Here is a 10,679-nt window from a genome sequence, read left to right as displayed (position 1 = left end):
TGCAATGTTCATAGATGAGAAAAATTAAAAAACAAAAAAAAAAAAAAATCGCCGGAGCTCTTTTTAAATAAATCGCGATTTAAGATGACATTTTTAGGGGTTGTTTAGGTTTTTGCGATTTTGCTTAGAAACCGCAAGTTCTGTCAAAATGGGAATAAAGAAAATGTTGTAGCTATCAAAATTCTCTACAAGGTTGTCCTTAATGATATTTTCGTAGGTTTTGCAACTTTTGAGATATTGAAGTTGAAATTGGGGCAATTCAAATTCAATTCAATTCTGTATCGTCTCCTTATAAAACAATGTCATGACTGCAATTTTCCAACTTAAGCTTATATATCTACAAAAATGGTACAACCTAGGAAAAATTACATAAGCCAGTCTTGTAGAGAATTTTCACAGCTATAAGATTTTCTCAGGTCCCATGCCAATAAGACTTGCCGTATTCAAGCAAAATCGCGAAACCCTAACAAAAAAACCTAAAAATGTAAACTGAGCTTCTTTATCTCAATAATGGTACAGCCTGAGAACAAATCATAAACGTCAATCCTGTAAGGAATTTTCACAGCTATAAAATGTTCTTAAGCTCCATTTCGATTGGACTTGCGATTTCCAAGCAAAATCGTTAAAACCTAAAAAACACCTAAAAATGTGAATTTTGACCGCGATTTATTTAAAAATCCCTACAGCGATTTTTTCTTGTTTTTGGATTTTTCTCATCTATGAACATTGCTGTTTCAGAATTCACAGAAACTTCCCCTGTGTAAGCGGTTTTCATTAAAAGTTAAGGCATTGTGTCAGTGCATTGTCCCAATTTGAACTTCAATATCTCAAAAATGGTAAAACCTACGAAGATACCGTAAAAGTCAATTTTATAGAGAATTTTCATAGCTACAACATTTTTTTCAGTCTTATTTTGATAAGACTTGCGGTTTCTAAGCAAAATCGTGAAAACCTAAACAATCCCTAAAAATGTCAACTTGAATCGCGATTTATTTAAAAAGCGCTCCGGCGATTTTTTTTCATTTTTCTCATCTATGAACATTGTAGTTTCAGAATACGCAAAAACTTCCTAGGTGTAAGCATCTTCCATTTAAATTTGAGAGCACCGTGCCATAATATGAAGGGTATAATTAAATGTGTCATTGTGTTTGTAACACATCGAAATATACATCGGAGGCCCTATAAAGTATTTACATTCTTGATCAGAATAAAATTCGAAGTCGACATAACCATGTCCGTCCGTCCGTCTGTTGAAATCTTGATACAGCTGGAAATTTTTAAGATATAGCTTTGTAATTTGGTATAGAAGTTTCTATTACTACTAGATTGATTGGTATTGTAAATGGGTTATATCGGTCCACGTTTTGATATAGCCCCAATAGAACGGTATTTTGAAAGATTTAGCCTCATTATCACACTGAAATAGCCGAAATTTGGTACTTAGTGTTTGTTGGGGGTATACAACTTTCTCGCAGAAATTTGCAGGTATAGGTCCACGCCTTCATATAGTCCCCATAGAACAGTACCTCCCGATTTCCGGTATTTTGAAGGTAGTGGCTACAATAACACTGGTCAACAGGACTTTTGTTTCAACCGAAGTTGCAGTTGTTTCTAGATGAAATCAGCGAGTTATTTTCAAATCCGGTCCCGGTTTTTCTCCATCAGCTCTTGTTTTTGAGATATAGCTCAAAATCGGTTTTTACGAGTTTAACCCAGACTTTCGTTATTTTCGGATACAAACAAATATGATGATTTTTAGGTTATGGCCGAATCATGGGGGCTATGAACTTTATATTATACATTTGAATACTGGATTATATAGTAGACACCCTAAGCATATCCGCATTGCCATATGAAGATCCTATGACTTCCCCCGATGACGTAATTACAGCTTAAAGTACTCAAAATAAGCAATTTTTACAAGGTCCGGCGTATATTTTCTATATTTTTTTGAAATATACTCACCATAACTATTTCAAAAACGATTTGTATCGAGCGTACAACATCTCCTTAATATATTAATGTCGAAAAAGCCACAAAAAAATATTTGTTTGTATCCGAAAATAACGAAAGTCTGGGCTAAACTCGTAAAAACCGATTTTGAGCTATATCTCAAAAACAAGAGCTGATGGAGAAAAACCGGGACCGGATTTGAAAATAACTCGCCGATTTCATCTAGAAACAACTGCAACTTCGTCTGAAACATTCAACTTTTTCAATTTTGTTGAGCAGTGTAATCCATCGAAATGGCTGAAATTTGATATTTAGCCTTTCCGACTGAAATTCGTCGGTATAGGTCCACGTTTCGATATTGCCCCCGTATCCTGGTTATCGTAATTGTGAAGGTTGTGACGTCAATATCCCACCGAAAGACTTCCATGGGGTTATAAAATATTCCAGAAGAGAATTATCAGTCCTCTTGATTTTCGGTATTTTGAAGATTTTACCGAAATATTGGAAAATTCTTGAGTCTAAAAACTTTCCACCAGAAATTTGTAGGTATAGATCGACGATTTGATATAGCCCCCATGGAACGGTATCTGCCGCATTTCAATACAACTCGTGGTGGTATTTTGTCTTCAATTTAACTCGTGGTGGAGGGTATGCCTGGCTGTTTTTACTTGTTTTTTTATGAATTTCTCAGGAGACTTCAGGCAAACAAATTGCAGGGTACCACTCAGAATAAACCGTCCTACGTTCCTCAAGCCGTATATTAGTCACATGGTCAGTTTAACCGAAGAACCAGGCGACCATTTGCTTCGAAGAACTTCTTCCAACGAATTGTTGTTGCTCGCCTTCGAAGACCCACACGGTCGATTACTGTTTTGTTTCGGGCTCATACGCATAGATCCAAGATTCGTCGTCTATGACGATCTTATAAAACATCGTTTGAAGCACCGCGATCGTATTTATTCACAATTTCTTTGCAACAATCGACAAGAGCCTTTTGTTGAACGATTATCAAATTGTGCTGGATCTAACGAGAAAATCCCATTTTTGCGGCCAGGAAAGGAACTTACACCTCGGAAATTTTTGGGGATTCTGAAACCACAATGTTCATAGATGAGGAAAAAAAACTAAACAGGTTTTTTAAATAAATCGCGGTCGAAGTTAACATTTTTAGACGGTTTTGCTTGGAACTCGAAAGTCTTATGAGAATGGGATGAAAGTAAATGTTGTAGCAGTGAAAATTTTCTACAAGATTGGCCTTTATGATATTTTTGTAGGTTTTACAGTTTCTGAGATAGAGAAGCTGGAATTTGGACAATGCCATTACTGCAATTTCCCAACTCAAACTTATATATCTGAAAAATGGTACAACGCACAGAGGGGAAACATAGGCCTAAAGTTGCTCAAAACTCAAAATATGAAAATCGTTTTTAATGAAAAAAATGTTGATAAACGGCAACCGGACTCTTTTCTACATTTGCTATAATCATCCTTGACTTTGTAAGATTAGCCATTCCAATGCAGCAGTCGATTGAACTCAGCCATACTGAAAACAAAAAGTAAATTTTCGAAAACTAAGAAATTAGGTGAACATTAAAATGACATTATTTTCGCGAAAATTTATATTTTTCAAGATTTATTGTTTTTGTACAGTCTCCGAACAGTCAACTTGTAGCTCTTGCTCTGGTCGGTTGTATATTCGAACGTTCAAAGTCGTAGTCTGTTCAGGCGCACTAACTTTTGTTAAAAAAAAAAAAACAAAAGTGTCTCTTCTATTTCAATAATAGTAATCTCGCACATACTCCACTAATCAAGTGAAAAGTCAAAAGTAAAAATGCCCCGCGCTGCCAAATCTTTGGCACGCCAGAAGGGGCGAACAACTTTCAAAAAACCTAAGCTCCATTCAACCTCTTTCACCTTAGGGTCATCAACTGGAGCGACTACAACAAGGTACAATAGATTTAGCGATCTATCCAGTATTGAAGATATGGACGATAATCCAGAATCAAACATCAATTCTGCGGAAGTTCCATCAAAACCTCCGCCAATTGTCGCGGACAACAGTGTATCACTACTTGAGATAAAACATTTACTAGGAAATGATTGCCTATACAAACTTACATCAATTGGTACCAAAGTGTTTCCCCTAAACAAGGAAAAATATGATTTTTGCATAAACTCGTTGAATACAGCAAATATTCCGTTCCACACTTTTAATTCTAAGGAAGATAAACTCTACACCACATTTATTTATGGCCTGCCAAGGGTCTCAACCGATGACATTATTGAAGAACTCAAAGCCTCTAATTTGGCTCCTGTATCTGTAACTGAAGTTATTACTAAACATAGCACCAAGCATGACGCTATATATAAAGCTCAATTCTTACGAAGATCATTTACTCCAAGTTCACTAAAAAGTGTAACAACGTTATGTGGTATAATCATAACATGGAGAAAACAGACACCGAAGAAAAGTAATAAACCCACGCAATGCTGGAATTGCCTAATGTTTGGACACGGCGGACAGCACTGCAAACGTAAGCCGGCATGTATGACATGTGCCAATTGCCATCCAACAAAAGACTGCCCATTAACGCAGAACAACAAAAAACCAGCAGCATTCACCTGTTTTAACTGCAGAGAGAATGGATTAGAGAGAATAGATCATTCGGCAAATGACATAAATTGTCCCATGCGCTCCCACTACCTAGAGATCAGAGCTAAGGCAACAGCCTCAACATCATCAAGGCATGTAAGGCCACGTGGTCGCAGCACTAACAACAACAATACAACTACATCAGCCATGCACGCGTCTTTACGAAAAAGTTAACTACAACTTTCTTTCCCATACAAAAAACCAAAATAGCATTCTCTTCTTGTGCATCATTGCTACATTCACCCCCACCTCTAGAATAGTAGAACCAAGATCAATGCATAGGCAAAATGATAACAAAACATACTCTGGAACGTTAAGAAATGAGAGCAGTGGTCTTTTCAACATTGACGAGCTCTTTAATATTTTTTCATCTGCTCTTGATGAATTGAGTCTGTGTACGACCAAAGTACAACAGATTCGTGTTGTTATGTCTCTTTTAAAATATGCACATGACATCCGATAATTCATCATTTAACTTGCTTCATTGGAATGCCAATGGCATTACTTCTCAATCTCACCAGATTCAACTAGAACAACTATTAACATCCAATAACATCAGTATTGCTAGTTTGAACGAAACATTTCTTAAAGAAATCCACAAACCTTTCTTCGAGAATTATTTTCTCTACCGTAACGATCGAAACAGTGGAAGAGGGGGTGGTGTCGCTCTTCTTGTTCACAAATCTCTTAAACACAAGTTACTACCGATTGCTAAAACATCACACATTGAGAACCTCTCCGTGGAAATTTCTCTTAACAAAACAAATGTATTGGTGACAACAGCATACTCTCCCAAGTATACTTCTCAATTTACAAGAGATATAAAAATGTTAACACCATGTAACAGAGATTTTATAATTCTTGGAGATTTTAATGCAAAACACCAGGCATGGAATTGTTACAGCCGCAACTCTTCAGGTGCATCTCTGAATGATTTAAATCAATCAGGTAACTTTTTTATATATTACCCACCCAATCATACACTATATCCGCACCAAGCAAACAGAAGGCCATCTACAGTCGACATCGTGCTTAGCAATATTACTATGCCCATCAGCTTAGTGACATTAGATAATGAAATCCCATCTGACCATCTACCCATTATGTGTTCTGTACGCTGTTCAACTGTTCATAATACTGAGCGACGATACTTTTCATATAGTAATACTAATTGGAACACCTTTCGAAGAATTTTGGACAATAGAATCACTTTATCAACTGAAAGATATACCACCAAGCAATCGATTGATAATGAGATTGAAGAATTTAAAAATCTTCTTATTATGGCCCGCAATTCCGCCACGCCTACGTTCTCAATAAACAAAAAAAGATACAGTCTCCCCCAAAATATCGTTCAGCTTATAGGCCAAAGGAAAATGTATAAAAGAAAAGAACAACGAGCCAGTTGCATGCAACAAAAGCTATTTTACAAAAACTGCTCTAATTTCTTAGCTCGAGCTATTGACATTAGAATTAAAGAGACCCAAAATGAAAAATGGACAAATCTTCTGCAGAGATTACGACCTGGTGATAAAAAGTTTTGGAAATTAAGCCGTTCCCTACGAGGGAAAGGTAAAAATGTTATATCCCATTTAGTGCACAATAACTCCAAGTTAATAACAAGTCACGAAAAGGCAGAACTACTTGCTAACACTTTTTCGAAATCTCATGTTCTGACGTCAGAATACACTCATCCGATAGATTCTGTAGTTGAAGCCAAAATAAGGAATGTAAAAAGCGAACCCCCGAACATAGATGAAGCAGTTTTCGTTACTAATGCTGAAATCACTGCAATACTAGTCAAATTAAAATCATCCAAAGCTCCAGGATTTGATGGAATTTCAAATATACTTCTAAAAAACTTATCTAAGAAAGCAATTAAGTTATTATGTGTGATATTCAATAGCTGTCTTCACTTAAATTACTTTCCAATAATATTCAAAAAGGCCAAAGTAATTCCTATAGTTAAACCAAACAAACGAGTCCACGATCCCAACAGCTACAGACCTATAAGTCTGCTAAGTAACATCGGCAAGATGTTTGAAAAAGTCATTTTCACCCGATTAAACCAATTTGCTTCAGATCATAATATAATATCCGAAAAACAGTTTGGTTTTAAAAAAGAACACAACACAGTCCTTCAAGTCAGCAGAATCAAAAACATTATTAATAGGAATAAACAAGTCCGTAAGTCCACAGGTTTAGTGTTGCTAGACATTGAAAAGGCGTTCGATACTGTATGGCACGACGGTCTTCTCTATAAACTTGTAGCTGTGAACACACCAAAATACATACGCAATATAATATCGAATTATCTCGAAAACAGAACATTTGCAGTTTCAATAGGCAATTGTACATCTTCGTTCAAAAATATACCAGCAGGATTACCACAAGGATCTAGTTTATCTCCGATCCTGTATTCTATATATATATCCGATTTCAAACCCCCCAGAGGCATTGATGTTGCATACTACGCTGATGACACGGCTCTTATATCATCCAGCAAACTCACAAATGCTTTAATTAAAAAAATGGAACAAAGTCTTTCAGCATGCAATAAATATTTCCGGAAATGGAAAATAAAGATCAATCATTCAAAAACTCAAACAATAATCTTCCCATGGAATAAATCACCAAAGAGAGCTCCAAATAGAATGGTAATGTTTGACAATACCTCAATTGAAATTAGAGATGAAATCAAATACCTTGGTGTTACTTTAGACAAAAAACTAACTTACCGCAACCATATCAATCTTTCATGTGAAAAGGCCATCAAATCATTTAGATCACTGTGGCCTTTGTTAAACAAAAGATCTTCACTCTCTCAGCAAAATAAAAACCTAATTTACAAATGTGTGATTAGACCTATACTAACATTTGCTTCTCCAATATGGTATAAGGCGGCTAAAACCCACATAAAAAAGTTGCAGGTAGTCCAGAACAAATGCTTAAAGATGATAAACAAGAAACATTGGCGTTATCCCACAAGATTGCTACACTCGGACACGGGTTACGAATACATTATGGAATTCATTAGCCGATTAAATGATAATTACTTCAATAAAATTGCAAACTCCTCTTATGAAATACTAAGAGAATGTATCGAAATAACTTAACACATACAAAGAAATTCACCAAACCTAAAAAAAAATGTCATAGATTATTATTCACAAGAATAATAAATCTATGTTCTTTTTTTTTTTTTTCTTCTAATGTTTGAAATTCCTAACTTATATTCAAATAAGGTTTTTTTATCCTTTTTACCTTAAACCAAAATCATAATAAATTGTAATCGGTTTTGCAAATATATAAGGAAATAGTCATAAATGCTGAAATATCATATTGATAAAATCTCATACTACTGTAACATATCTATATTTTAAGATGTAATTTTTTTGATGGATAATAAATATTATAAATAAAAATAAAATACAGTCTCCGAACAAGATTAACATTTAATATTTTCAGATTGATTTTACATCTTTGATCTTTAATAATGGTGATACATATCCTCTTTAAGAAAAATTTTTATGATAATTTTTAAGATTACTACAATTTCAATAGTGAAAAAGTCTATTTCCCCGTCGTTTCCCGACCATAGTTTCTTCTAACGTTTTATGCGCTTGAGTCTCAAATATCAGATTCAATCATAAAAAATGGCGCATATTTGCGCCATTCCGAAAAAATCGAATTTTTCTCAACTAAAATATGAAATATTTTTGTATTAAATTTGCAAGGTTTACTCACACTAAATTTTGTTCCGCCTTATAACCGGGGCTCTTATTTATCAGACTAAACCAACACCTATCAAATAGGTTTGCATTATTCAGAAACATTCACGGCTTTTCTCATGTGAATTGAGAAAAATTTAATTTAAGTAAGTTTCAAAAAATAAAATTTGGAATGAAATGTATGTATATGGGACTATATATACATCTGTACCGATTTGTTTGAAAATTGGCTCAATGTTTTTTTAGGCTAGTTCAGGTTGCATGTGTCAAATTTCACTGATTTTGGTGCATTTTTATCTCATATCAGATGCGAATATATATGGAAGCTGCATCCAAATCTGGACCAATTTTCATTATTTTCTGTAGGATTAATCCTTGTACAGAAGATATGCTTTGTGCAAAATTTTATATCAATCCGACTGTAAATGAGCTTTCTAGGGCTTTTGATCAACTTTTAACACAAATTTCCCCTCTGTGCAACGTAGGAAAAATTACATAAACTGTCTTGTGGAGAATTTTCAGAGCTATACGATTTTCTTTAGCCGCATTTCGATAGAAATTGCGGTTTCCAAGCAAAATCGCGAAACCCTAATAAAAAACCTAAACATGTGGCATGAACTTCTATATCTCAAAAATGGTAAAAGCTAGGAACAAATCAATAAATAAGTCCTCTAGAGAATTTTAACAGCTACAACATTTTTTTTAGTCCCATTTCGATAGGACTTGCGGTTTCCAAGCAAAATCGCGAATACATATCGCTCATTTACTCGCGTTTTAAAGTTGACAAAAAATTAAATAACTACTTGGACAATACGAGTATTTTGCAAACAGCTAGCCAGATATCAGTGCTAAATTTCTGTGCAAGATCAAACATGTTGAATTATGCGAAGCTCGTAGTAAATGAGCTGTAACTCATCGAATTTGAGAGATATCCGCATGAAAATTTGACACAAGATAAAATATAAGTCGTAGACAAAATAGAAATTGCTAACTCAGAAACCGCTTTTTTGAGTTATGCCACTCTTTGAGCGATATAGTAAACATAAAAATGTGAATTTTGACCGCGATTTATCTAAAAATCCATTCTGCGATTTTTTTAAGTTTTTTGATTTTTCTTATCTATGAACATTGCTGTTTCAAAAACCGCAATAACGTCCCAGGTGTAAGCGCTTTTCATCTAAAAGTTAAAGCTCACCGTGCATGGCATTGTTTTACAAGGAGAGGATACAGCCAGTGCATTGTCCCTATTTGAACTTCTATCTCTCAAAAACGGTAAAACCTACGAAAATATCACAAAGGCCAATCTTGTAGAGAATTTTCACTGCTACAACATTTTCATCAGTCCCATTTCCATAAGACTTGCGGTTTCCAAGCAAAATCGTGAAAACCTAAAAAAACCTAAAAATGTGAACTGTGACCCCGATTTATTTAAAAAGCCCTCCGGCGATTTTTTAGCTTTTTGATTTTTCTCATCTATGAACATTGTAGTTTCAGAATCCGCAAAAACTTCCCAGGTGTAAGCACCTTACATTTCAACTTAGTTCAGGCACACCGGGTACACTCTTGCCGTCGAAAGGAGTGAAAAATTATCGGACGAGAATGCTTACAAGTAAATTCCATTTTTATACCCTCAGCATTTATTCTAACGAGTGGTATATACACTCTCATACGGGCAAAATGTGCCTCATTGAAATAATGGTTTTAGACCCCCAGTTCAGTTCAGTTTAGGACCTGCTCTCGGATCGCTTTGATTTTTTTTGTAACAGCTTGTATTCACTGCCCCCCATACGACGGTACATGTTTCATCAGGAGCAAATCCATTTGCTGATAAATCCCTGGAGCGCAAGACAGCTCTCGAACGGATAAATCGATTTGGTCCAAAATTTGGCCTTCCTAATATTTTGGCCAAACATAGTTTAAGTTCGAGGATGAGCCATATCGGTCCATTACTTCAGGTACCTTCCCCCCAAAAGTTGAAAAGTTGGTCCATACTTTACCCATCCTAAAATATCTACCAGATATAGATCAGGTTCGAATATGGACTATATTTGTCCACTCCTTCGGGTACCTCCCACACAAAATTTTGGATAAATCCACTTTAAGACCAGCTCTCGAATCACTTTTATTTTTGTTGAAGAAACTTGCATTCACTGCCTCAATTACGACAGTCAAAGTTTTTTTCAGGGCAAGTCTATACTTCTTGAGAAAACAGCCCGAAAGATGTAATAAAACCTCTTTGACACCATATGTAGTGGGTGGAGGACTCGGACCGAATACTGAGTTGGTCAACACTTTGGATATTGTAATATTTTTTCGAATATTAGATGAAATTCGAATGTGGT

This window comes from Musca autumnalis, unplaced genomic scaffold (genome assembly GCF_047663935.1).
Source record: "Musca autumnalis isolate F117 unplaced genomic scaffold, ASM4766393v1 scaffold_1, whole genome shotgun sequence".
Classification (NCBI taxonomy): Eukaryota; Metazoa; Arthropoda; class Insecta; order Diptera; family Muscidae; genus Musca; species Musca autumnalis.
Note: the sequence above shows the minus strand (reverse complement) of the source record.